The 26,345-nt window shown below is 45.8% G+C and overlaps 1 protein-coding gene across 1 annotated transcript in view; it reads right to left on the reverse strand.

The window, feature by feature from the left end:
• The window catches only part of LOC135367143 (U-scoloptoxin(11)-Ssd3a-like), a 237,949-nt gene extending 212,013 nt beyond the window's left edge, over positions 1-25,936 (reverse strand). Inside the window, exon 1 of the mRNA XM_064600265.1 lies at positions 25,917-25,936. The gene's annotated coding sequence lies outside the window, so the exon portion shown is untranslated. The remainder of the gene's footprint in view (positions 1-25,916) is intronic.
• Between the last annotated feature and the right edge of the window lie 409 nt (positions 25,937-26,345).

Genomic DNA, 26,345 nt, shown 5'->3' on the forward strand with positions numbered 1-26,345 from the left:
GGCATTATCGTTTATCATCTGCTTTACGGATAGAAAAAGTCAAAAGGATCGACAAATTCTTTAAAAGAAAGTTGCTGAAACACGCGTACAATGTGCAGCACGATGTACATATGCAGAACGCGTGTATGTCGCGAATGACACTGTTTGTTAGAGTGTTTAGTGTGCTTCTCTGGTGCATTGGGGGTGCCAAAGTATAAATTTCATTTTGAGAAAAATCAGGCTTAACAAGAACAAGGCAAAGATTAATTCGCAGGGCGCTTATCGAATTCAATGGGGACTTAACAAAACGTTAGCCGTTATTAATTGAAGATAGCTGAACAATAATAACACGACATCTAAATGAAACACAAACTGTTTTATGGTTCAACACCCAAATAGTTGCTCTTTCCTGGGACCTCTGGTTATGTTCTCCGCGTGCGGAATGTTCCCGACTCTACCATAACACAGAATAAACAGCCATTGGGCAACGCAGTACTAATGATTTCGAAGCGTTTTCGGGCACAGCCATGCAGCTTGAGCAAACTTCTCGACTATTTAAATTTGGAATCAGCTATTATATATATACATATACAATATAGCCTCGTGTATATGTGCACAAGCTTTGGTTCCGTACGCATATTTAACAAAAAGTTATATATATGGGGTTTCTGGTGACGGTGACCCAATGATATAATTGCTTAAAACAAGTGAGCTGGTGAATATAATTCATGACTGTAAGACCCGGAGACTAGGGACCACGAAAACAGACACATACAGATGTGTCCAAACTCTGTCTGTGTGTGTCTGTTTCCGTCGTCCCTAGACTCGGGATGTTACTGTCACACAGCGACAATTATCCGAGGCATCGGCTGCACAGTCGACTTTTAGTATAAAAAGCAGAAAAATGCAAAGCAAATACAAGAAAACGAAATGTATATATGATCAAAGTTTTTGTGTTCTATTTCATTAGAACAGATGCCGATGTTTGTCTACTGCAATAATTATACTTGGATATTACACAGCCGCAATGCAAGTCTATGACTGAAAATGGTAAACGACGGCAGCAGTGAGGAATAATTATTTCAGGGCTTCATATTTCAGGAACTAGCTTGCCTTTGAGTAGAACAAAAATACCGCCGCGTGCATATCGCCAGCAGCCGGAATAGCGCTGGCAGTCGGGGACATCTTTTCCGGGGACATTTCTTGGGCGGGCAAGAGCCACCTTCTTGCTGCTATGGCACCGTACGACACAACAGTAGTTTGCAATTTTTGATAGAGTTCGATTCAAGTAGAGTAGAGCTCGATTTCGGAAAAAAAAAAAAAGAAAAACGGCGTACTCTTTGACGGGTCCTACCCGTTGCTATCAGTTATGCATACAAGGCGTGAGCGGCCGCGTGTTGTAGCATTCCGACGGTAGGGGTTAGAGTGGCGCTCCAGTCACCCTCCTCAAACTTTAGCGCAACAGCTCTATAGTGATCATGCCGTTAGCAAGTGGAATCAGGTGTCGATCCGAGTCCTCGTTTTTCTTTGTTTCTTGGGGTTTCCTTGTTGGAGCGCGTAGTGTGTTGGGGAGAGAGGGAAATCCCATGTATAAAAGGACGCTTTGGGGGCAACCGCCCCCTCCCCGGATCCGCCCCTGAGTGGAAGCTATGTGGAGATCACAGCCGGAGAGAAGCGCTATAAGAAGCTGGATCCATTCTTTCTCCCTCTCCCCCGCGGACCCTAACGAAGTGACCTCTGGTGGGGAGCGTTTTGTAATGTTCGTGTGCCATCCGCGTAGCGTTAAATCAGCGAAGAGAATAAATTTGGAGGGATCTATCATGGTGATATGTTTAAAGGGCAAACGGAGAGGTACAGGCCGCCCCGAACAAGAAAGGCGCCGTGGATTTAGCGAGAATTCAAACAATACAAACCGAAGCCCCGCTGCAACTCCACTTCGTTACATTCAGGACCCCACTTGAACCTGGTGCAAAGCCTCAGGGTCGACATAATTTACATATTTGTAGCCAATAAAGGTCGATTCAGGTTTTACGAGAGGTATTTCGCAGAGGCCTTTGCCGCATCTCTTTCTCCTTTTCCTTTTTTCGATCCCTGAGGGAGCGTAGGTCGTCAGCACTGGCAGAAAGAATTTCGTGCTTGGCATAGTGAGCAGAGGCGTAAGGTGCCCGACACTCGTACACTTAAGTTCGTTGTGCTCAAAGGAAATCCACCGTGGTCCCCACTGGCTCCTCGAGCCGCGTTCTTACCGTTATTCTTTGACTGTTAACTGTAGCGCCAATGAAATTCTGTAGCAGATGAAGGACGAGAAGAAAATTATAGACGGGGGTCGGTCTACCGTAGTACCGAATTTCGTCTCGGTCGTGGTGGTGAATCAATCTCTGAACGAGACATTATGCATGTCCCACATAGGCGTCCCCCCTTCCTGTTTTGAACAAATTACGGTACAGAACGATATTATTAGGAATGGTGATTTGCTAGGAGTACAGTATGTGGTGAAGTTCTGTTTTAACAGCGTAGGAGTGCCGCTTCAAAAGCAACGCCAAGGCGAAGTTATATTTTAAGGTCCATGCTAGGTAGCCTTCCCCCACTGACAAGTTTGCTCTGCCATGTGTATATGCACTAATCATCGCGTGGTCGTCAGATTATGCATGAGCCTGCATCTTGCCTGCTGCGAAACTTACGCGCGTCGACCTCTCGGCCCTTTTGATGCAGCACGGCCACTTCCGAGCTGTTCTTCTCGGGACTGAGCACAGGGCATGCTCTGGAATACTCCCAGTCTTTAAAGACAGAGAATAAAGGAAGTGCGAAATAGCCCTAGCAATAAACCTCTACCCAAGAAACGTCACGGTGGTAGACACGCTGAAGCGGAAACAAATCGGAAGGGGCCGGAGGGCTGAGTTCCACGAATTGGCGCTTGTTCGCTGCCTCACATAGTGACATACGCATTTTTTGGGGCACCTTCATTAAGTATAGTTGGGCGCAAAATGCTCGTAACGGTGACCAAGATGAGCACGCTGCCTTCAAGAACTATTCGAAAAATGAAATGCTTCCCATGGAAAGTGCACAATCGCTGAGAAAATTAGTTTACAAGAATGCGCGCAGCGGTGGCGAAATTGCGCGGCTACTCCTCGCGTGTGGTCACGTCAAGTCAGTCAGCGCTTTTTATTGGCTAGCGGGAATGGTCTGCTAGCGAGAACGACCGGTCAAGACGAAGGACGGCGGGCGGCGCAAGATAAAAATGCAAAAGGGAAGAGAAGCCGCGAGGCATCACTATTGTACAAAACACACGACGTCACAGTCATGCAGGCTGTGGAAGCAGTTTTCCTAACCCGCCAGATTGAAAGCCCGTTTGCACACCAGCGTTGCACGATTTGCTCGTACTTTTTCTCCGCATATGCACCCCAGGGTTTTCTATTCACAACTTCAACGCCTCCTGACATATTTGCTGTCGAGTTATCCCATTCGCGCTCCTGTAACAGAGCTACTCCTATCAGTTGCTGCGGGTAGGTAGCCTCGGGGACTGTAGCCTCTCCATTGTTGCGTACGAGAAGATTTCGTTCCGATGTTGTTTCTTTCTTCTTGTTTTTTTTTTTTTAGTACTATCGATAGGAGGAACTTGAGTGGATTCCATCTGGCCAGAAAACATCGAATTACGGTGCAAGATTACAGGACAGTCGAATTCGGTTGTGTCGCTCGCTCTAAATGGGTTGCTACACTTCGTCTCGAGTTATTCCAGATAAAAGTAAAATGCAATGATCTGCATCAATGTGAGTCTGTATTACAGCGAAGGACGTAAAAGAGAGGCAGAAAACCGCAAATGTCCAACCCCTTGCGACTTTGACGTCGTGGCAAGCGTGTCCGCCGGTGAGAAAGCCCGCGCGACAGGTCACGTGCTTACTACCAGTGGGATTGGCCAGAGCTCTGATGTCAAAGCTCGACCAGTAATTACATTTAATGGTATACAGGGTGTCTCAGTTAAATCCCCGGGCTAAATAATTCGCGAACGGGTGCACCAATCGAAGAACTTTCTTTTTTACAAGTATCTGTCCGATACCACCTACAAGCTGCGAACCGCGTGAATGAGTGGGAGGCGCTCATTATTTAAATAAAAATTCAAATGAGTTGCTTGAAAAACATAACTTCTAAAGCAGGGCGCGGTCGGCATTAAAATCGGTACTGCGCCTTTTGGGACCTTCAGTGGACACCATTTACAGAAAATTCTGCTACCGAAGCGGGTCATTTGTTGCAGTAATTAATTGGTTTCGGTTCACATATTTTTGTCGCGGCTGGTAAAGGTGAAGCGAAAAAGGACGTTCTTCCACTCCCTTATCCACCAATGAATTACGTGTTCGTGAGCTTACTTCGCAACGGAGAGTGTTGGAGAAAAAATAACAGCGTCAAACAGGCTACGCCAGTCCCCGCCCCGCTTGTCTGACTGATATACGCCCTTTCTCTGTTATGATCGCACGGACGAAACACAGTTAATCACATAGTATCTTGGTGTCACATGCTTTCCATTTTTTCTTCACCACTCCCCATTGCGAAGTAAGCTCTAGAACACGTAATTCATTGATGGAAAAGATAGTGGAAGAGCGTCCTTTTGCGCTTCACTGCGACCAGCCGCGAGAAAAAAAATGCAAACCTAAACCAATTAATTACCGCAACCAATGACCCGCTTCGGCGGCAGATGTTTCTCTAAAAGGTGTCCACTGAAGGTCCCAAAAGGGGTAGTACGTATTTTAATGCCAACGGCGCCCTGCTTTAGAAGTTATGTTTTTCACGAAAGTCATTTGAATTTTTATTCAAATAATGAGCGCCTCCCACTCATTCACACGGTGCGCAGCCTGTAGGTGGTATCCGACAGATACTTGTAAGAAAGAACGTTCTTCGATTGGTGCACCCGTTCGCGAATTATTTAGCCCGGGGATTTAACTGAGACACCCAGGATATCTCGCCAAACAGAACACGTAGAAATATAACTATCTTTTTTAAGTACTGTAGCGTGGAACAAAATGTGACAGAGTGCAATAAAATAAAATAATGCCAATCGCTTCGTATGATAGCTTCGTATGTGGCTAACACAAAGCGATAGCGTTTTGGTCATTCGGGAAGTATAAGAAAACTCCAACAATGTTGCGCAGTTACTGGCCTCTATCCGTGCGATCACATGGGCGCATTCTGGTGAGGTATAGAACTCATTCAATTTCAGACCCCCGCGATTGCATTTCGCAAATCTTTCGTTGCCAGTACGGTTCCTCGTTTTCGCTGATGGCAGTTCCTTAGCATTACGAGGTCTATAGCGGACGACAGGCGAATTGGTGAAACTATCTCGTGGTGTTATGAGTCAGTTGAAATTTCTATATTACTGGAATTGGGTTTTGCGCTTATTCTTCGTTCGGCGCCGTGTTCGGGGAAGTGTCATAAAGCATAATGTCGAAAAATAGATACCCTAGCTAGACGCACCTTTTGGGTCTCTCTCTTTGTCTTGCTTGATCTTCCGGCTGGGAATAAACGTTCACGAAGGAAAGAAAATTCACGCCCCAAAAGTACCATGATAATAATTTGGTGTTTACGTTGCGAGACAACTGAGATCATGAGCGACGCCACAGCGGTCGGTCTGTGGATTGCTTTCGCCCACCTGAGGGTTCTTTAACGTGCGACGAAAGCTCATCACACGGCACCCTGTATTTAACGTCCCTCGCGGAAGACGGCGTGTCTAAGCAACTTGTACCCTGCCACCAAGTTGCTGACGTCCTCGGCCGGGTTCGAACCCGCGATCTCAGGATTAGAAGGCCCAAAAGTACCATGATTCACGGTAACAATGTCGTTGTCGCCTGTGTAAGTGTCATCTGACGTTCGTCCACTTGGTTAGCAACAGGGGTCTCCATACGATGGGAAGGAAGATATTTGCGGAGCCTGTTCGGAACGAAAACACCGCCATTTAAATTAGAAAATTTTCCAGGGACGTGCTGTTACAGTGCCTCTGCACGATGAGGTTGTCTGGTGAGATATCAACAAAGGACAGCGAGGAAGCGAACATGCTGTACAATAAGACGTCGGGGACGAAATTGCAAGCGTGTCCCAACTGTAGTCAGTGACAACGTAAGTCCTACAATTGGGACGCCCACTGATCCACTGATCCGTGGAAGGCTCCTGAGATTGACTACAAACCTCTGACCGACGCCCCCGCTTCGCGATGTAGTGCCGGCCTCTCGTCGCTGTCTCTCCTCCTAGTCCTCACTTGGCCGCACCGTACTACATTCGCGTGCGCGGAGCGATTCTTGTTCGGGAACGGGGTCAAGTGTATGACTTATGTTATCACTGACAATAGGGCTACGCGTAGAGATGCAAAATTTCCGGAAATGTCGAATCGCTCGAAAAACCATTTTTTTTAGTTTTATTTTTCAGAAAAATTGGAAGAGATGGAAACAAATATTGACGAGCAAACTCCAGCATAGAATGAGCTAGAAGCTTTAGTAGTGTTCATCCTCTAGGCATAAATGCAGAGCATCCCACGAGACTGCTGTCGACTCAGCGATATGTAATTAGAACAACCTGTGCACTCCAACTAGAACTCCGACATATATGTGAATGCGATGGCGATCGCTTGGAGCGGCCAGATGGAGCACTAAGTTGGTGGTTGTTGGCGGATTAGCGGCACCTAAAGCACTGTTGGCGGGTTAGAACGCATCAAAGGCACGAAAATTCACGTTTTTCAATTTTGTCGCAGAAAGGTTTGGGCTATTTTTCCAGAGATGAAGAAAAAAACCCCAAAGAAACTGTTTTTTTTTTCCCGAAAATTTCTGGGTTTTTTTCGGGGCTTCGCTATGAGCATATACGCTCCGTATCCCATTCTTGGAGCATCCGGATGACCAGAACATATGGCAACACTGTGAGAGATTACCCTTCCCTTACCCTTTAGAGCATTTAGAGCCCCTGGCTGATGTTCTCATTTTTTAAGGAAATAATCGGTTTCACTGAGCTTGAAATCGATGTCCCACTATGTAAACCAGCCAGGTTGCAGTGCCAACACAACTGGCGGCGGCGGCGGCGCCGGCGTTGAATAGGGTTGTGCGCCAGGCGAAAACGGCGTGGCACGTAGATCTAGTCTGAACGACACTTGGAGGAAACGAAGGAGCATTTCATGGAATACGCGAAGGAGGCCGTTTTAAGCAGATGCGCTATCAGAGGGTTCGAGCAGACGTGCCGCGGAAGACAAAACATTTTGTGGTGGTCAGACTAAGTACAGACTAAACTTTTTACACCCTTTTTGGTGTCAGTTGGGTGCGTCATATCGCACACCCTTTGGAGTGTAGCAGCTACACCCAACAAGGTGGGTGTAATGAAATACACCCTCCTCTCAGGGCGTATTTCACAACACCTTCAAACTTTTACACTTAAAAGTGTGTGAGTTATGGTACACCCATGTTACGTCTGAAATGTTGTAACATCTACTTAGCGGGTGTGCGGCTTGTTGGTCTACATTGGTAATTCGACGATACTTTGACTGGTATAATTTTTGTTGTAAATCAACGCCCTTGAGCAATGGCGTAACGGGTGCAGCTTTGTCTCCATAGTGAGTGTGTCATGCATATCAGCCAAAGTAAATGCATAGCATGAACATGTAATGCATTGTGTTCTCCCGATAATGCAATTCCGAACTGGTGCCATATTGGGCGAATATACGGTCTGATATACGCATAAGGATATACGCGCTTAAATTTAGAGATAAATTTCAAGCATCACTTAAATGGATGACGAACCAAAAGCTCGCTTAGAGGCATCTCCTTTCTAAGAGAAAACATGTGCAATATACATTGCCTGTCCTGCGAGCGTCTGCAAATTCGATAGCCCTGCTCGCCATCCAGTCAAAACAAAGGGTGGGGTGTCTAAGTTTCACTTGATTATATGCACAAGAAAATACTGAAGTGAGGAATTGTTTGGTGTATCAACACACCATCAAGATAACGTTTGTGTTTCTTACTGGTTTTGGTATAAGAGAAAATTAAGACTCAGTGCACACGCTTCATATTCCGCGACGATGTTAAACATTTTACAATAAGGCAAAACACCCTTAAACCATTGCAGCCTTATTACACCCTTGCTACACCTTTAACACACCAATGTAGATGTACACCCAATTCACACCCATGTATGAGATTTTCAGCCTCGAAGAGGTGTAACATGGGTGTGATCTGGGTGTATATTGCAAAATACATCCCTCTTACACTAACATAGGTGTAAAAAAAAATGTGTGTGTCATCCCGTATTCACGAGGCGCAGGAAAAACGCGGGAAGATGGCTTAGCTGGTCACGTTCATTCAACTATTTCTGACGTTGCTCCTTTCGCACGCACAGTCGGCGTCACCAGCATCAGGGCACTGTTAGCGCACCATCCAAAAATGTCTCACAGTGGTATAGAACTAAGGAGATGGCAGTAAACGAAGAGTACCGTGGGGATTCTCAGGCAGTACTCATCTGAAGTTCACCGTTGCTTTTTTTTTTTTTTGCATCATGTGACTGCAAGTTGGGTTTCACGTTCCTTCTGAAGTGTTTGCACCAGTATGATATCATTTCCACATCACTTCCCAAGCTTACTTTTCATGTAACCATGCTCAATTTCATCACCAATGTGAAAAATGTCAGCATTCTTCTTGGTAGGCCAAACCACTACTGCTCTAATTGTCTGTCGTAGCTTTATGATTAATAAGTAGATGCTGTTGTGCCGTTTAGTGCCTTGCTAAACGTCAGCAAACTAATTTAATTTAAATGCTACTCCTCTCGGACGTTGCGTACCGACGTACTGCTGATGAGGTGCCCATAAGGCCAGAACAGCTGTCATTTGCTGATATTGCGACGTTTGAGCTCCAAAGTTCGTAAACCACGCAGCTTGGACGGACGAACCAAAAGAAGTTATAAAGTGCCTTCGACTAGCCAACGCTGTGCGACTGCTGAAGCTCCCCGGAGCTGAAGCATGACAATTACGCTAAATACACATATCGCGTGGAATTAGCTACAGCGCCGACACCCGCGCCCTCTACCGCAAAAAAAAGGAAGAAAGAAAACAAGACAGAAAAGATCAGCTAGCATCATTGCTTTCCTAGTCAAGCCTGATCCTGCCGTGCTTCAATGGGTAAGTGTGTATACAGGGGCGGATCCAAGATATTTCTGACAGGGGGGGTCCAGCCTTGGCCAGCATGCTAGATACACAATCTAGGTCAAGTAAACACTATGTGAAGACAGAAACGCAGAAGGGGGTCAAGACATCCTGACCCCCCCCCCCCTAGATCCGCCCATATTGAGCTGATTATTGATTTCAACGCATGTAGGCAAGCACACATATCCAAGAAAGCAACCCTTGCACGGTGACTCCCATTGATAAAGGAGCTAGGGGCCACCTCCTTAGCTTCCTACCTCCACGCACATCATGCGAGGCAGACTATTCATTAATTCCAGGTGATCCTTCCGGGTATTCCAACGGGCAAAAACGTTCATGGTAGACTCAGCGACCATATCTGTCATGAACTCGTCGGGTACCATACATCAGCGCACCAAACTGCGACCCCTAACATGTTCATAACCCTGAGGCACACACAGAGAAGAACAACGATACACCCCCAGATGTCGCGCAGTGCACTCCCAGTTATTGTATTACCCCGAATGTATTACCCCAAAATGTCCTGATTATCGAAGGTTACAGTAGTCTTCCATGTATTATATACTTGCTGATAGGATATCTAGTGAGTGTTATGGGTTTGTGCCCCAGCAAGCAGCAAGTTTCTTGACGGGTTGCAACACCCTTGAAAGTCAGCCATTACACTCCAAAAACAGCCCTGTTTTTGGGGTGTAATGGCTGACCTGTATATTTATATACCCGTTGAGGAAGCCCTGGCTTCCTCAACATAACCGACTCCCAACAAACCGCCATACAAAATGATATCTTTCCCAATCCCAATTGGTTAAAAATGGGGCCGTACGTCCCCTTTGGTGTGAATTTGGCCGTACGCTAACGGCCACAAAAAGGCGTAGGCCTTGCTGTATCCTCAAGTCGGAAGAGATAACTGTATCGTTCGACGTAATCGTTGGCATAGAGCCTGATGTACAACCCCAAAATGGCTCGCCTTGCAGTGACTGGTTCCGAGAAAAGACAAGTTCATTATTGCCTTCCCTTTCATATCCTGGCGAAGTAAAACGACGCGGTGAAATTGTGTTATTTGAGGCAACACTCTCTGTGGATGAGCGACGTTCATAAACGGCCATTTCGGCTCAGAGCGTGACCGGAAAGTATTTGGACACTAATGCTCTTCGCTTTTGCCTTTCCTTCGCTTTTCCCCTTTGAGTGACATGTACAAACGCCTAGAGTGACGCCCATTGAGATTGCTACTCGACAGCTACCAAACGTTCATAAATGACGGCTGAGCGTACTGTGCTGCCCCTGCGGCATAACAGAACAACGTACATTGCCTTGATTGAAAAAAGTATGCTGGAGGCGATGCACTACCCGGGCAATCCAGAGATAAAACGTCTAACGTAGTTGTGTAAAATTACAGAGGATTTAAAACATGGAGACTGTAATACGATAACATATAACTAGGGTTCCCCGCTGTCGGTTTTTATTGTAGGGGCGGATTCGGCGTATGTGTTTCTGGGCTTATTTATTTTCCTGAAATCGGCGTGTTTCGGTGACTTTTCTGGCATGCACACAGTTTCCCCTGCAATTATTGCGAATATAAATAGCAACGTAGTTTCAAAACTGTGGGTTTCAGCGCAGCCTTAAAAAAAAAAAGGATGCAATTAGCCCCTGTGAGACATCATAAAAGGAACACTTTATAGTGCTCCACAGCGAAGCGATGGTACCAAAATTGTCAAATAATAATAATAATTAGGGGTTTGCGTCGCGAGACAACTGAGATCATGAGCGACGCCACAGCGGTCGGTCTGTGGATTGCTTTTGCCCACCTGAGGGTTTTTTAACGTGCGATGAAAGCTCATGACACGGCACCCCGTATTTAACGTCGCTCGCGGAAGAGGGCGTGTAAGCGTAAGAGCGTGTAAGAGGGCGTGTGTGTCTAAGCAACTTGTACCCTGCCACCAAGTTGCTGGCGTCCTCGGACAGGCCAAATTGTCAAAGCAGAGCTCTTTTTCTGTGTGTATGTGTGTGTGAGTGCGTTAAATTTAACGCAAGCACATAAACTCAACTCGAATTTCCTATTGAATTGAGAGTACCAGTGCAGAGAGTACGACATCACAGATGAATTACGCCATTTTTTTATCCTGCGACCTTAAAGCACCCTTTCTTACCCTTTTGCATTTTTTGCGTTTACACCATGATAGGTGTAAAACTGTGATAAATGGGTGTAATGATGTAATAACACCCTATTTAACACTGGCTTGCGGTTTAATAATAGGTGTATTTTTGTCTACAGTTTCTAGAACGCCTTTTTTTACACCTTTCAATTATTCTTTTGAGATAAAAATGGGTGTTTTTCCTTCAAATCACTTTTTTTTACCAGAAAATGGTGTTTTCGAGTTTACTGTGTACATAGGACGTGCTACTCACATCCCCATGTTATTTATCGCATCACCTTCAAGATATAACGGACATGCTCCGTGTCTTCCTGCCGCACTAAACAAACGATATGAAATGGATATCTGACTTTCACATATTGAAGCGAAAACTTCATATAGTCACGTGACTGTGCCACCAATTCGTACGGATAATGTTTGTCGGCAAGGAATTAGCGTAGCCGTTTTATGAATTCTCGAGGTAGTGTTGCCAATCTGGGCGATACATTTCCAATGTGCGTTAAGTCGTTAAGTGTGTTACGCATTAAGGAGTTCAGACAGTATTTTTGTGGGATATATATTTAATGGGCAGTTAAAATTGCTAGATAATATCGGGCCTTTATTACGCCAAGACTACTCGGAAAATTATTGATCACAGGTGATCGTTCAACGGGGACGTATCAATAATCTTACTATTATTTGCTTTTATTCCATTATGTACTGCATCAAATGCTGTAGTAGTGCGGTGCGTTAGATACACAATAGGGTTTGCTAGAGTACTTTGTGCCAATCAATTATCCGAAGTGGCCATTTGGGTTCCTTCCGACGCAAGTACCTGGCATTTTCCTGCAAATGCTGACACTTTCGCGCTGTGAAAACCGCAAGCTTGAAAATCACTTTGTGGAGCTTCGGCATTCTGAAACTGATACATGTTTAAAGGGACCATGAAGTGATCCTCAACGCATCTGTAAGCATCTCCAATTCATTCCTGGGTAAAACGCAATCGTGTAAGTACCTGTTGCGTTAGCCTACTTTCTCGACATCGTTCCCTAGGCCGTATGCGTCACTTTACCACCGGCTCCGCCTTAATGTACCCGGCAGCCGACGACGTGTTCACAAGCTTGGCAAGGCAAATTCACCTAACTGTGGCACCAGTGCCAGTGTTGAGGACGCTGAACAGATCCTATTATCCTGTCCATGGTATCAGCAGCACCGACTGTATCTACGAGCTTTTCTAGCTCGGCGGGAATGTAAACCCTTCGATGGGCACCCAGCCACAACGTCTGCACAGAAACACCTGCGCAGACGCCTTAGCACGTCGGGCACATGGGGACGTCACCTTCAATAACTGTTTATTACCACTTTCAGCCTCAGCATGTCGGTTACAGATACGCCGACTCCGCCAGAGCGGCACTCGGTAGTTTCAAGAGGACGCTGTCCGATTGAACAATCATCTCCGGTCCATCGAGCCGCCGGTGGATTTCGTTGCCACACACCACTGCTCGCGTCGAGAAGCGTCCATTTTACGCCGACTACGACTTAATGTCACCAGGACACCTCTGCTTCTCTGTAAAATCGGTCTTCTCCACTATTTCCAATGCCCCACTTGCGCTGTTGAAGCTGACATTCGACAGCTTCTCCTCGGCTGTCACACATTCCACACCCATTCTGTCACGCTCAGACGACGCCTTCTCGAACTGCGGTGCACATACTAGAGCACTGCACGGGCCTAATTTTCAGGCCCGTGCCCGGCCCGGCAGCTACGGCCCGGGCCGGACATCTTCTATAGATTTACAGCCCGGGCCCGGCCCGAGCCCGACTCCACCGGCCCGGGCCCAGCCCGTATCCGACTGTTTGTATGCTCAGGCCCGGTCTCAGCCCGCCTGTGCTCTACATGTTCTCGAGGCCCGGAGGAGTATTTAGATTTACTAAAGAGCACAGCGCAGCGAGGGAAAAAAACGCAGCCAATTGATGGAGAGTGAGGAGGCACACTCGAATGAATCGGCTGTGTTTCTCTGCCGGCAAACCGCTCTATGCTTTGTGCTTGCTTGCTTGGGAAGCCAACGCGCAGCGGCGTGTGGGCGATATGTATGTACCATGCGGTTCAAGAGAGACTCATCTCCGCTCTATTGCGCATGCACCGATGTTAGTTCCCCTATCTCGAACTCTCACGCAAACGAAATATGTCAGAACATCTGACCTGACTGATCCTCGTGCTGGACTCTCAGCTCGCCCGCCACATGAGGTCGTCCCCAAATGGTGTCGTACCCAAATGCGTGTGAGAGCACGTGTGAAATCCAGGCCCATTACACGAAATAAGCATGATCACATATAAAAAAGTGACAGTTCTCAGGTGAGAATACCATGATATCGCATACCCAATGAGGAAAAAAACGTGACGTGAAAATTCAGCTGTCTAGTCTCGTGAAATATATTCACGTACATGCCCGACCATGGCCGGCGTTGTCGAGCCCGTACCCGGCCCGGGCCCGGCGGCTGAAACCCGAGCCCGGCCCAGGCCCGCGTAAAAAACGCAAAGCCGCACTCGGCCACTCTGCTCGGCCCAGTACGACATCCCACACAGCGGTCTCTGACCAAAGCAGTGCTGGCTTTCCTGAGCGATACAGGTCTCATGAACGGTTTGTGAACTCCGGTCGTGCCACCTCATTCTTCAGTGCTGAACGCATTAACCTTGTCTTTTTTAAAATATATCTTCTTCTGTAATACATCTCATACTTCTTTCTTTTTAAAGTCATCTTTGTCTTTAATCTATCACGTCCTTCTTTTAACGTTTGTTATTTCATCTTTTATTTCCTAATTCTTTCCTTTTTTTATTTTATTGTGCTTTTATTTATTTATTTTTTTGCGGAATAGTAAGCCGGCGTCCCGTTTGGCTGACCTTTCCTCCCTCTTTTTCTTTGTTCTAATAAATACAAGTATATCCCCCTCCCTTCGATGTTGTTAAGGAACTGGGCCCTTGGTCATCGGACCATCGGTTCCATACCATGCAGCGTATGACTGACAGTGTGTGTGAGTGACTGACTGGTTGTCTCTGTCATCCATTGTTCTTATTGTAGTTAGCCATTTTTGTTTTTCTAAGTAATCTGAAGCCGGCTCTTGCGATGAGTGCCTCTTTCTCCATTTTTTTCTTCTCTCTCTCAACCCAACTCATTGCTGGGCGCTATTGCATTCGCCATGCGAAGTATGAACCGAACAGTGGAGAATAGAACATTAAAATACTGGAGTTACTAACTCAGAAACACTGGCAAGGAAAGGCGGCTGCTGCGGTCGGACTGCTGCCGGAGCGACGGAAAAATAAGATATGACATGCGGACTCGCTTGAAGTAATGTGAATGATGCGAGTGTGTGTGTGGGGGGGGGGGGGGGGGCGCTTGCAGAGGGTGTATCAAGTGACCGATGGCTGTTTTCTTTTTTTACGTGAACTGGCCCACGCGGGATGAACGTGGCCAAACTTGCGTAACATAAAACTCGTCCTTAAAGAACCATTCGGCACCAAAACTCAAACTATTTCGACATTTCTTCACGCCCCTCTGAACGTACGTGCCATTATACGTCCCATGGCTTCCTGGTTAGAACTGCCAGACATATTAATGGGTGGTTAGTGACGAATACATTTACGCTACATGAGTGCGTCATTTTAACTCTCTACATTTCATCGTGGAAGTTCACTGTAAAGGAGAATTCTATTATCGTGTTCAACAGATGCCGCTGGCGTCGCCCCGTCGTATGGATGTGTGTGTGAGTGAGAAAACATGTAAGAGTGAAAGTGGAACGAGCGAGTGAGTGAATGAGTGGATGTGGTTTGTCCCTTAAAGCGACGCACCCTTGGAAGTCGTTGGGGAGGTGTGTTAGCTTAGGTCAATTGGTAGAACACTGGACCGGCAATCCAGATGTGGGTTCGAGTCTTGCGGCTGGTTAACCTTTTAGGCGACTTCCTTGTTTCATTCTTCCTTCTCTGAACAAGGTAGCGAACTACATTTTCATGGACGACGAGAAGAAGCGAAAAACCACCACTTAGCCTCAATCCCACAATGGCACTGCTCCGTGCCGCACTATATAGAAAACACTGCTCACGAATCCCTCCCTTAAACCCCACGCGAGAAAGATGATAAAAACGACTTCATGTCTTTTGATAAGGAGCTTCGAATGACTTTTATTCTGTTTATCCTTCTTTTGGTGGGGCATTATGGCTCCCTTTTGCCACAAAGGCGCTGCGTTATTACTGTGTACAATCATGTTGTCTCTCAACGGAGAGGGTGGAAGCAATATAGATTGTTAGTAGATCGTTTATAATCGTGGCCTTGCAAGTACTGTGTCTACAGCCACCCAATCAGGGAATAAGATTCTGAGTCACGTACACTGCCACTGAGTCCGGTGGGTACGATAATTTCACGGCAACGTTATCATCTGTATACTAGCGCTCTCTAATGAGAGTGCTAGTAGGCAGTTTATAACGCCACCATGAACTATAACTTAAAAATCTGAGACTAGGGGAAGAAAAAAAAAAAGAGAAGAACGGCAACACAGATAGCTCGTTTGCTATCTCTCTACCGTCTCGTCATCACGAAGTTATTGTATCTATAGATGACCTGTGTCACAACGTCACCGATTACGTTTCGCCGCCACGCAAAGCATGCTGGTGGGCATTATCAGCTTGATCAGCGAATCAGCCGACACATTTTCCGGCTGCTTGCCCACCTCTGCAAAATATAACCTCCAACCGGTCTTCTCGTCACGTCACATGTTTGTAAACAGAGGGTCGTCTATAGCGTGTCCAATGGCAGCTTGTTTGACTCAGAAGCTTATACGTAGACTAGGTTCAATAAATGGAGTACTTGGAAAGTCACCAGCTCCCGTGACTGGCTTTCCGCGCTGAGACTGGGAGGTGACCCGGGTTCGAATCCGGGCGTCGGTGGTGCTGTCTGGGTCTCTTCCCTGCGTTTTCCTCAGACGCCTTAGCACAAATGTCGGTACATTTCCCCGTGAAGTCGGCCCCGGACGCACGGCCCCTCCCTGCGATAGTCGTGACGTTGAGCGCCTGAGCGTCGCCGACTATGGCAAGCAGCCCCGCCACCACCACCTCGTTATCATCGGTCTACTAACACCGTCTTCTATTCTTTGCACGATTCTTTAATTTTTTAAAATGTTTTTATTTATGTAATACTGCCAGCCCTTGACAGGCCGAAGCAGCATGGTATAAGATAATAACAGAAAAATAACTGCAGCAGTTATAAGAACAGAGGACAAAATCCAAAAATTTGCTTTTATCTAATCTAATACTCCAATCTAATCACATTCTAATTACATACATCTAGATTCATTGCACAGCAACAGCAACCCAGGTCGTTATAACAACGCTTCGGAGAAGCATCTATCCAAATAGTATACTAGCTACAACTAAATAAGCTAGGGAGAAGAACAACGAACTCCGAACTAGGTCACTACTTGAGTACAAATCACACACACATGGTAGTTGCCCTCCTAGATGAGACTCATTCATTCAGATGGTCAATCAGAGCCCGAACAAATCCCTCTAATGAATTACAATTCATTACATGTTCTGGAAGCCCATTGCAATCAACGATATCTCTAGGCAAAAAGGAAAACTTAAAGGGATTTGTACTTGAAAGGATTGGCGTTACGTACTTGGAGTCTGTCCATAACTGTGTACTGCACGGAAAGTTACCCAGCTTGGAACTTTCCACGCTTTTTCGCCCAACACGCGCATTAGATTTTACGCCTTCCGGCAGCCTTTTCTTGTCTCTTCTTTCGGTCAGTCTACACATATTTGCGGTGGAAGATTTTCACGCGTCTTTGATTAGGTAACAGGACGTCTATTTCTTATAGACGAGTTTGGCGACGTGACGGAGTAGCACAAATGCATCGAAATGCTGGTTAGCCTGCAGCTTACGAATTCCAATTACATCATTCATTCCTTGCGCAAACGTTTGCATTCACAAAAGGTAAGCTATAAACTAGCATTTAGCGAACCCAATGTAATGTAATGCGATCGTCTTCGTCGATGTCTTTCGTAACGAACAAATCAATTCGTTCAAGGCGAAAAGCAGAAATCGCTTGGTACGTGACTGGTCCCTTTGGAACGGGGATTTAGGCCGTATTTATTTCAGGCAACGGGTAAGTGTTCAACGACGGGAACGATGTGTTTTACGCAATATTTGATCCATCAAAGTGTTTTTAGGGTGTTGTCCTCTCCAAGCAGACGAACAATAAAGCTAGCTAAAACATCACATTTCATAATGAGGTGAGCAAATAGTCTGCGTCAGATTTGGTGAATTAAATTTGATGACTTTTATGGTGTGCAATTCGAGCAGCCTAGTCCACCTGGTCGTTCCCACTGGTACCGCGGTGCCCCGGGATGCACTGCATAAGTCTCAATATAGTGGATAATATATAGTCGTAGTATAGTATAAGTCGTAATATAGTGGATCCCGAGCCACAAAGAGGGCGCAACTTCATAATATCTGACGCTGTGGCCTTTTTTTTACTGCAGTGCAGTTGTGAGCTGCAATGACGCTGTGGACACGACTGCAAGAGGGGATTTCGCCCCCGTCAGTGGTTTCAGTCCACATTGTGAGTCAGACAGAATAGCCCATGAAGGAAGTCGGGGTTTCTATTGACTCTCTGTGCAGGTGAGTCTCCTCGATGACGTAGAAATGCCTCCTCGATGACGGCGTGTTGTAAACAAGGGATCGGGCCCTAACAGCACTGTGGGTGTTAAGCCGTCCTGACTGCGTATCAGATGACAAACTTTGTGGAATTCCTGTTGGGAAAAAAGAAAGAAAAACGAAGAGAACCGGCACGGTGTTTAAAGCCCCGTGCATCAAGTGCCAGTAGGGATCCAGGTTACTCCGCGTGCAACATCAAGCTCATTTCATGTCCATACTTCCTTGCTATAATGTCCCAAACAGTGTTGCGGATTTAACGAGTCAAATCGGATTAAAATCAAATCCATGTTTTTCGGAACACCGTAAATCAAATCCAAATCAAGTCCGGATTTAAGCTTGAGGCGACAAATCAAATCATTTTAAATCGGATTTGTTTTTGGTGTGCTAAATCAAATCCAGTTTTCAATCCGGATTTATCAAATCCGTCAACGAATCCGAGGACTAAAGTTCCCGAAATAACCTAAGCATGAAGCTGACCATGTCTACAAGGTACAATTACTGCATGCATTCGCTGGATAAGACCCGTACAAACACCTATAAATCTCACCTGCAGCGGAGAGTATGAACACCAACATAGCGATGCGAAGGTTGAAGCTGACATTTTATTTTCACGTGGATATCGTACTATAACATTTGTCAAATATGCCTACTCCACACATATGATAAAGCCACCCGTCTGGAATTATGTTACTTTAAATGTGGTGGCTGCGTGCTGCACACCGCGGTTGTGTTATAACAAACTCATTATCACATCCGCAGAACACGCGTAAGCAATCTTCTCCTCTCAGGTTCTTGTTTAGAAAGATCAGCTGCTCCAATGTAGCTAGATACAGCCTGTTTCTCTTCGCGGTCTTGATCAGGCTGGCTGCAGAGAACACTCGTTCAACTGCTCCAGAACTTGCAGGTACTGGAAATACATGTTTCGTTACTTCCGAAAGCAGCGGGTAGCGGGCCATTCTGGATATCCAATAACCGAGAGGGGAAACATCATCATCTACTGTACACTCGCTTAAATAAAGGACTATTTCGTCGTTCGTTCTTGCAGTACGAGTCCCGCGGTGGCATCAAGTTGACCATAAGCAAGCCACTATGCAGAAAGGCGACCAACATTCATATTCCTGTTCCTGAACACAATGACCTCATACGACTGGTCCTCATGTGCACATTTCGGGACTTACTTTAGCAATCTCTAGGATAGGCACCAGAACGCGACATCAGTCGCAGTCCAGAACCAACAAAACAGACAAAATACGTGTATGGTAGTCCTTTTCTCGAACGTATATTGCATAAGCTCAGCGAACCAGTGCTGTGCTCTCTCCAATGCGTTCCATTTCTAAGAAATCATAGAAAGCTGTGATACCGTTGTGAATTAGACGTCGAACTGCCCATGTGATTATGTGTGAGAGTATTGCATGACATACCCTTAGTACTCGCAAGGGAAGATGTCTACAGGCCTCAGAGGTGGCCTGTCTAACAGACAGACCACCTCTTAAGCTTAAAGCAGTCTACAGACAGTGTCCGTAGACTGTTTCACGCAATCAAAAAGTCACAGGACTTCTTTTTGAACGAAACGGAACTTTCGGAGGGACATAGAGAACGGAGATGGCGGGATGCAAGCCAAGCCATCTCAAATCCAAACCTTTTTTAAGCCTTCTCCTCATTAAGAGTTGCATTGCCTCATGTGTAAACATATGTGAAATGCAATTCAGCCAAACGTCTTGTAAAAACGTAATTATAGAGACGGCCTCAGATACGACTGACAGAGAATCTGCCTGCCCGGCAACGTCAAATTTCGCAGCAGTCAAAATCCAACCATTTCCCATAAGGAGCTTGACCGAATACACATCCAGTTCCGTCGAAAAAAAAGGTGATTCAATCCGAATCTAAATCATCTGCCAAAACTGTGATTCAATCCAAATCCAAATCATCTGTCAAAAATGTGATTCAATCCAAATCCAAATACTCGCCATATTTTCCCCGTAAATCAAATCCCAAATCAAATCCACGAGCCCTTTGATGGATTTAAATTCGGATTTAAATCAAATCCCCGGATTTAAATCCGCAACGCTGGTCCCAAAGCAGTGGATCTCAACTTACGTTAATTAGAGGGAACCCGTGACCGTTGAAGCACGACCGCGAGGAACCTATACTGCCAGAATCAACTCTGTAGAAGAGGGTCAAGCGAACTAGATGTCGTACAAGTAGCGGATTATTGATATTGTTGAATTGTTAATAATGTATAGAATTATTTAATGTTTCGTCGCAAGATGTCACTTGAGCTTTCTCAGATTCACATTGATATTTGTACCCCGTAGATAACGCATTGTGGGCTACCCAACGACGCTTGGAAATACCAAGTTCACTTAGGTAGGGGAGTAGCTTCGAAGTATATCCGATCTTCGAAGTGCTTGCCATGCTTTCGAAACAGAACAGTAAAGCGTTGTGCGGATAGATTGTCGGGATAAGGTGCCGGTAAGGCCGACCGACGATGACCGCTCCGCTTAGGGCTCCGCTTTTTACAATGAGTGTCAGACGCGGTAACCTGGTCTGGATATCTCGGTGGCAATCCCAGTGCCGAGGATCAAATTCCGAGCACGGGTCGATACCGAAAAGATTGGCAGAGAGCAGGGCCCCAATCTTGACCTCGCACATAGCAAGCGGTATCGTTATTTTCAAAGTTTGCGCGCGCCAAACGTTACACGGCAGCACGTGAAAACCGTTTTGGTAATCCGAGATCTATTTCAAATTAGCGCCGCAATTGGCTCTCGCGCGAGAGCTTGTGGCGATTCACGGGCGAAGTGATTCGAACCTAAAGTGAGTGGGATGTACCCGGGTTCGCATGCCGGTGCCGGCTGTGCTGCCAGGGCTCTTTCCTCATACGCTGTCGGACATATGTCTATCGGCACAGTTCCCTTAGAAGTCGGCCTAGGACGCACATTCCCCCAGAGCGTTAGTCGTGCATTAGCACCACCACCACCATATAACGCTTAAGGAATTTAACCAGTTTTGCTGGGTTACAGTTACAAGTTACTTTTACAGAAAAGTGGCAAATTAATGTGACTATATCGCTTCAGTTAAGAGGTGCCTTTAGCCCAGTTACTACCCAAGGCTGGTCGGTACCGCATTCGCTCGTTCGTGGTAGCTCTAAGCTCATGCTGAGGTAGTAGACTGCAATACTTATGATGTCTTCCCTGAATTTTCCGCCAGCATGTTCGGACAGATATCGGTATAGTTTCCCCTCAAGTCGGCCCAGCACGCATACTAAAACATTTGCTTTCCGCTGTCCACTCTCCATCTATCGACTTCGGTACGCCTCCATAGCTACAGTTGCTTTGCGATGCTAACACAGGAACATGAGAACGAGGTCGTATAGTTGCGGTCTCGAAGCGCGTTTATCCGTAACCGCGTCCTGCCTGGGAACCTCTATTTTCACGGATAGGTAAAGGCGTGAACGGCGTCCCCACCGCCTGACGCGGCCCTGCCCTCATTTACCCGACGCTTTGGTGCGGACGACCGGCGAGCAATTACGCTATAAATGCCGAGTAGCGTTCTTTATTTTACTCATCGATCAGGGCCTTTCATAAATTTTTAACTATGCACGTTATGTGGACGGGGATAACATTCCCGAAATTGACGTACGGGCGTCTGAGGCAACTTCACTGTAGTATGCCTGCCTGACACGACAGTTTTGAAGGGAATTGATGTTCTGAGGCTGAAACACATAGAAAGGACAAATACATACAAAACCTCAAGTGCCTAAGAAATTAATGATGAAAGAACGAAGTCACTGAAAAGGTTAGCCAGCTGTAGGACACGAACCCACATCTTCTGGATTACCGATGCGGGGCCCTTACCAATTGAGCTAAGCTAACACGCCTCCACGCACCCTTGGAAGTCGACAATTTTGTTCTTACGTTTCGATACCCCAGTGAGGAACGGTAGCTTTATTTATCCATATTGGAAGGATAAGCACTAATTGGCTACAGAAAATTGTTGCCTAACAAACGAATATAAAATCGCGTCATAACGTGTCTGGGGGCTTCAGTAGTGCTTTGTCGCAACAATACCGCTGGGATAACGTGCCAGCGTGTTGAGCACACACACACACAAAAAAAAAACATACCGAAGGACCAGTGAGTGACGGTGATTGGCGTATCCTATTAACGCTGTATACGCCGGTAAGCGCGCTATTGTCAGAAGTTCTTGTATATCGTGCACTTCCCAGATATTCATCCTTCCTTCGTCACTGCCAACATGCAACCTCCCGATAAGAACAGGTGTCATTGTTGCAACATGGATGTAACCTGAACAATGCTTGCAAGTCGTTCGCTCCCTGTAGACATGACAGGTTGTCGGCATGCCCCTATTGCCTCTATCAGGCGCAATTGATTTTAATATTTAGTGCCGGGATAGTTATCATTTTACGTACTTTTTTTTTCGTACTTTTTTGCGTGGTCGGAATTGTGTGTTGTGCCACATAATTCCTTCATGAAGTTCAACGTATACTGTACAGTATACGTTAGTGAACACAGGATATGATTCACACTCGGTATTTATCTACAGGTCCACGAATGACCGAAAACAATTAGCACCATTTTAGATTTCACGTATACTCAGGTTTAAAGAGGCAATTCCATCATTTGTCAGAATGTGTTTCCTTCTGCAGTGTTGGGGATTTGAGGGAACAAATGGGATTTAAATCAAATCCGCAGTTTGCATAAGGCGCTAAATCAAATCCAAATCAAGTCCGGATTTAAATGTATTGGAGTAAATCAAATCACTTTAAATACGGGTTTATTTTCACCGCGCCAAATCAAAACTTTTTTAAATCCGGATTTTTCGAATCCATTAGATACTAAATACTCCTCGTGAAAAGTATTTAAAATAGAGTACAAAATACTCAAACTGAAAGTACTTTGAGTAGAGTACTAAATACTCTAAGGAGTATTTACGATACGTTTTAGAGTACTTTACTATTAGCAGTAAGTGAAACTCGTCGATTTGGAATGTGGCCGTACAAATGAAATAAATAAACTTAATCCGCCATACTTAAGCATATCATTTATTTGCAAGGCCTTGGTGTCAAGTAATGTTTGGTGAACTTTAGTGAAGGAAATTTTGCTGGTATGTTCTGATCCAAAACTTCGTAATCCCTCCTGTTCGGGTCTTTCAACCTCTGGCGCGTATTTATTGCTTTGGTAGCCAAGGAAATAAATGCCGGGATTCTCTTGTACCTAATCCCCCGGGGATTCACCTGGCAATATAATTAGGAATCGTTTTCTGACGAAGGTGTCCGGCTATTGACAAGCAAGGCCAGCCTATCGTACAGGAGGGTACATGACAGATGCGCAACGTACAAAAAAAGGAAAAAAAGTAAATAATAAAAAGAGTGAGTGAGCTGAAAATCTGGACACCGTGCTGCCTCATCTGCCGAGCTGGGCCATCCACCAGGTTAAGACATCCACAGAGCTGGAAGATCCATGCCGTGCCATATCATTCAACGAGCCGTTTCATATAATCCAACTTGCCATCTCATCCATCAGTGGATGAGTTGGCATGGTGGATGAGGTGACATGGAATCTGTGCTGTTGTATGGCTGACGAAGGAAGATGGTATTTTGAGTACTGAGTAGCAGATACTAAAAAAGGTATTTCAAATACTTTAAAAATACTTGTCGCAAAAAGTTTTGAGTAGAGTACTAAAATACCGTAACACACATTAATACTGTATTTTGAGTACGTACTCAAGATACGTGCAAGTCTGGTTTCAATCCAAATCCAAATCATGTTCATAGTGAAGACGCCAATTAAACCCAAATCGAATCTTCCAGTCTCTCTGCGGATATACATTGATCAAATCCCTGATTTCAAATCCCCAACACTGGTCTTCAGACGTATATGTGCCCACCTGCTATGTCCCTTCATTTTCAATCAATTCAGCGGAAAATTGATTCGAGTCTCCGATGCGAGAGAATGTTAATGGACCGCTGAAAACGTGGCTTCTTAATTACCGTACTTACCGCACCCAATCAACGGTAAGATTCTGACTCATACACGCTGCCATTGGTTCCGGTAAGTATACGATATATTCACAGTGACGTTACCAACGATCTACGAACACTCTTGAATACCACTAGGTTAACAGTTAACGGATTAACAAACGATGATGATGATTCGAGTTTCATGGAGCAGCGGCAATTGCGTCCATAATGCGCAAACATGGTGGTAAAAAGTACTAACTATTTAAGAACAAAATGATCCTGTTGAAATCACTAAACTAGTTTGCTAAGGATATAAAAATGCAATTAAAATGACAGCGTTAAACAGTCTAGGACATGACACAATGTGCAAGTTGTAGAACTACAACGCATTTAAAAATCCAGTGTGTCTGAAAAAGGTTAAATGTCCGCGAATCTGACAGTAACTGTTGATCCCCCAGAAAGGACAAACGAATGTGGTGTTTTGTACACATGCGCGGAGTAACCACGAACTAGGAGGATCGCCAAAATTTAAAAAAAAAACGATTACAACTTGCTCTAAATGCATCGATTTGTACTCTTTAAGACCAGCGGCATCATCCCGTGGGCAAAATGCGTCCCCCGTGGGTGGTAGTCAAGGTCGTGCTGAAGACTGGGAGGTAGAGTTTTCGAATCCTGCCACAGGCTTTTTTTCTTTTGCCTGGGGTTCACGACAGAGTTTCCAGGCACAGCTCATCACGAAGTCGGCCCAGGACGCACACTAACCCCCTTGTCCCACACTCCTTCCTGCTGTCCTCTCTCCAGCTGTCCACGTCTGTACGACGCTCATAGAGACTGTTGCTTCGCAGCGCTTACACGGAATAAAAAAAAGTGTGTTCTTAAAGTAGAACTGGAACACGCAGCACGCCGTAGCCAATCATTGCACAGTACCATAATTTTTATGTATTATATTTTTATTTTTGTATTTTACAATGAATAAATTATGAGACGGAGAAGTGGGTGAAGAATAAGGAGGAAGACAAGGAGAGATAATGGCAAGTTCTACTTGGTTTCTGAGGTCTGAGGCGAGTAAGAAACAACCTTTTCGGACGATTAACGCAGCTGCATAAGTGTCACAAAAACCCGTGCGCCTCCCGGTTTCAAGGAACCTGGGAAGTGAACCATTTCGTTCGAGATCAACGGTTGGCTCGGAGCGTGCTACCTGGTCAAGTACTGTTCAACAGCACAGTCGGTGCCGGCTGTGCTGTCTGGGGTTTTTCCTGGGTTTTCTCAGACGCTTTCAGACATATGTCGGCACAGTTCCCTTAGAAGTCGGCCCAGGACGCACATTTCCACAGGGCGTCAGTCGTGACGTTGCCCACCTCTGTGAGGCCGACAACGGCGAGCCCTTTCACCTCCACCACCACCCCACTGTTCAACATACTTTGCACACTCCAGAACTGTACCCGGAGGTCCTATGGAGGACGATCTAGAAACACTCGTAACCTCGTGCCAGTTCTCTAGGAAACGGGCCTTGCGCAAAGACCCCTCTAGTGCACCTCCCAAAAAAGAGTGCACTTCAGTCATATTGGTTGCACTCATCTTGTACATACCTTACTTCTAACCATCCATCCTTCACCCATTTGTTTTTTGGCTATAGGCGTGATGATGCCCAGTCGCTTGTGGCCTACATCGGCAATTAAATCGCAACATTACCTAATCCGCCCCCCAACACACACTGTTATAATAGTGTGCTCTTAATATTTTCAACATCGCGCGAACACATCGTCAGAAGAGATATCTACCTGAGTTGCATGTTTCAAGAAATTACGCAGAATTCAAGACTGCGTAAATTCGGGTATTTGCACAACGGAAATCATAAAGCGAGAGTTTTCACAGACCACGAAGAGTAGCAAAATAGGGAATCCAGTTGACGGCATCACCGTCTGTTTGTGCGAAATCCGTTGGAAGAAACAAAGTCCACTTACCGCTGCTAGGTAGCGACAGGTGGTGGCAGGGCGCACACTGTGTCGCCCTTCAATTCGGCCGCGCGGAAAGGTCCGCTGCCCATCTCCCATTGGCTCGCGCTCGTTCATGCGAAGAACCAATCGAACGCGCTCACCGCGAACCGCGCAATCAGTGCTTTCGAAGGCTTTCAAACAACGGAACGCAGAAAGAGAAAAAGGCATGGGAATTGCGACCCTAACGAACGAGAAGTACTCGTGGTTTGTGTTTCCGACCTTTGGGTGGAAACCGACAAATAAAGTGCTTAACTGTTGGGTGCGGCCGTGCAGCAAATGATCTCTCGAAGGATGATATCTGTACATGAGCTTTTGCGAAATGATTATGAGAAACGAGACTCTACAAATCCTTTAAAAATTGTTAATGAGGCGACTAGGGGTAATACCACGGGGGAG

The sequence above is a fragment of the Ornithodoros turicata genome, chromosome 1 (genome assembly GCF_037126465.1).
Source record: "Ornithodoros turicata isolate Travis chromosome 1, ASM3712646v1, whole genome shotgun sequence".
Lineage (NCBI taxonomy): Eukaryota > Metazoa > Arthropoda > Arachnida > Ixodida > Argasidae > Ornithodoros > Ornithodoros turicata.